The 3,092-nt window shown below is 37.9% G+C and overlaps 1 pseudogene; it reads left to right on the top strand.

The window, feature by feature from the left end:
* Positions 1 to 584: 584 nt before the first annotated feature.
* LOC101351981 (magnesium transporter NIPA2 pseudogene) lies at positions 585 to 1,277 on the top strand (annotated as a pseudogene).
* The last annotated feature ends 1,815 nt before the right edge of the window (positions 1,278 to 3,092 follow it).

The following is a 3,092-nucleotide window of genomic DNA, read 5'->3' as shown; positions in this document are numbered from 1 at the left end:
AGATTTGAGGACCGAATCACATTGTTTCCAATACCAGGTTTCTCTTCTTCTGTGGTCACTGTAATTCACGGGAGATTCCTAAAGTAGCAAGTGAAATAATGAGCCAGTGGCATAGAAACTAAGACTTTGATGTCGGTCTGGGATTGGCTATGAGCTCTAGCATTTTGTTTGGCTGGAATTGCATTTTTAAAATAAACAAACAAAATAAAAGGTTTCCTGCAATTTGCCAGAGGAGGATCCATGAGAGCAGGTCAAAGTGGCCATGCATATCTTAAAGAATGACTGTGGTGGGGTGGACTGCTCTAAGTGGGAGCCGGTGAGTTTGCCAACTGTGCTGTGTCTCCATTGGAGCAGCCACCTTAGCACCTCCCTTAGGAGCTCTCATTGTTTTGTAAGGGTCTATAGTTATGGTCAGAAACCCTGGTGGCATAGTGGTTAAGAGTTGGGCTGCTAACCGAAAGGTCAGCAGTTCGAACCCACCAGGTGCTCCTTGGAAACCCTATGGGGCAGCTCTACTCTGTCCTATAGAGTCGCTATGAGTCAGAATCGACTCGATGGCAACCAGTTTTGGTTTTTTTTATAGTATGGTCATTCATGCTCCAAAAGAAAAGGAGATAAAGACCTTAAATGGAATGCCTTGCAAGCTAGGTGATCCATGTTTTGTGGTTTTTGCAATACTTGCAAACATTGCATCTTTGGGTTAGGACCTTACCATGCAAAATAAACATTCTTGGTACATAACAACCATGTTTGTAAGTGGAGCATTTCTGGTCTGCTATGTTAAAGGCCTGGGCATTACTTTAAAGAACTTTTTGCCGGAAAGCCACAGCTGAGACATCACCTAGCCTGGATTCCACTGCTAAACCTCATAGACTGTGTAAGCACCCAGATTAATTATCTAAACAGGGCCCTGGTGATATTGAACCCTTTAATATTGTTGATTCCAATATAGTTGACGCCAATGTATTATGTATTCTTTACAGCATCGGTTTTAACTTCTTCAGCTCTTCTTCTTAAGGAGGGGCAAGATATGCCTGTTGATTATTCATGCATTGAGTGACTTCCTTAAAATTACTGTGGAGAAATCATTAGTGCTTGCCTTTAAGGTGTCTATTTAGTCCAGCAAGACTGCCTGTGTCTTTTCGAGAAGATGAAAAAACAATGAATTGCAATCTCCTAATATTCCTAGTAATAATGACTGAAGTTTCACCTGTGGAATTGAACATCAAACCGGTGAAAGCCTCTCCCAAATAAATGGTAATCTGACAGTTTTTTGAGAAACAGATTTAATTAAAACATAAGTTTACAATTCTGCTACACAACGAGTTTGAATTTCAGAACATGTCTGAAAACAACACTGTCCTCTTAATTAATGCTCTCTAGAGCCAATCTTTTTTGAGGTTTCATTAATTTGAATATTTAAATTATGGTAGCTAACTAAAATGACCTCAGTGTGTGGCTGGTTTCTATTTCTATTAACACTGTATTATTGTATAGGTGTTTTAAGTTTTTATTTGTCCACAAAGAACTAATGCATTAATGACAATTTTAAATGTAACGAATAAATGCTTTATTTCCTTATTGGTTAAAATAAAGAGATACGCCCCAGCCCTCATGCAGCTTACCAGTAAAGTGAGGGCAGAATTTTAAAAAAACAAACAAAAAAAAGTATAATTACAAATCTTTGTTTGTTCAGGGATAATAAGCTTGGGGATATTTTTGGGACTAGTCAAATGATGTGCAACCAGTTTTGGTAGATAAAGTGGGTTCTCAAACTTGCTAATAACATTTGGAGTGATTTCGTGATTATGATGAAAAGGACAATTTTTCTTCTGACTCAAAGATGACTTTTCCAAAGAAAAATTTGGAAAATATATGGATAAAGGGCAGTATCATCAGAAGAAACACGTACGAGGGTAAATCAAAAAGTATTGCTACTAGGGTTCCAGGTTATACATGCACGGGTTTATTCCAAACAAAACATGTCTCTGTGATCAGTGAACGGCTGCAGACGAGTTCCCTCAGTGACATACTTGTCTTAGTTTTGTTAGGGTGCCTTCAAAAAAAGGATACTTTTTGTACCATGGAAAAAACTATTTTGAGGTTAGGGCTTATGTCAAATTTTTAACAAAACCCAAGTGGACATCTTCCCAAATCATTGAAGCTTTGCAACAAGTTTATGGGAATGCTGCCCCACATAAAACAACAATTTTTTGATGGATCAAGCATTTTAAAGAAGGTCGGGAAGACCTCAAACATGAACCAAGAGAGGGAACGCTGCTCAGAAGGTTATGGCGACTCATTTTTGAGATTCCAAAGGAGTAATCTTGATAGATTTTCTTGAAGAACAGAGGACAATAACAGGGGCTTAAAGAAGTTTGAAGAAAGTTGAAAACTGCATTGGTGAGAAAAAGGCCAGGAAAGTTGCTCCAAGGAATTTTTTTTCCATCACAACAACGCACTTGCTCATTCTTCAAGGGTAGCAAGTGCTGCCCTATGAGAATTTCGTTGGGAAACCTTACCCCATCCACTCTACAGCCCTGATCTTTCCCCTTCAGACTTCTCTTTGTTCCCCAAACTCAAAGAACATTTAAAAGGAACACAATTTGAGTCCCTCGAGGATGCCAAAACTACCATTTTGACATGGTGTAAATCGAAGAGCGAGAATTCTTCGGGGAAAGGTTAGAGAGATGGAAACACTGCCTTCAGAAATGTATAGACCTAGATGGAGGATATGTCAAGAAACAATAGCTTCACAATTTGATATTTTTGTTTAATAAAAGTTTCTATGATTTTGTACCAATATTCTTTGACTTACCCTCGTGTGCTCTCATCAAGTGACTGGCTTAGAGGCAGCTCTCATTTAAAGATTCCGAGAGGTTTACTTAAAAATCTTCAGGTTCAAGAACAGGACGAGAGAGGTCATGTTTAAAATATCTGATTATTAAAGATGAGCCATTTTATTTTTTAAGAAGATAAGAACACTCCTTTATTTTTTTGCAAACAATACAAGAGAGAAATTATTCTAAGATCACATCTTGGGCAAAGAATCTTTTTTACTTTCTAGGTTTAAAAAAAATCCTACACAACCA

The sequence above is a fragment of the Trichechus manatus genome, unplaced genomic scaffold, assembly GCF_000243295.1.
Source record: "Trichechus manatus latirostris isolate Lorelei unplaced genomic scaffold, TriManLat1.0 scaffold00253, whole genome shotgun sequence".
NCBI classification, from domain to species: Eukaryota; Metazoa; Chordata; class Mammalia; order Sirenia; family Trichechidae; genus Trichechus; species Trichechus manatus.
Note: the sequence above shows the minus strand (reverse complement) of the source record. Positions and strands in the feature narration are given on the sequence as shown.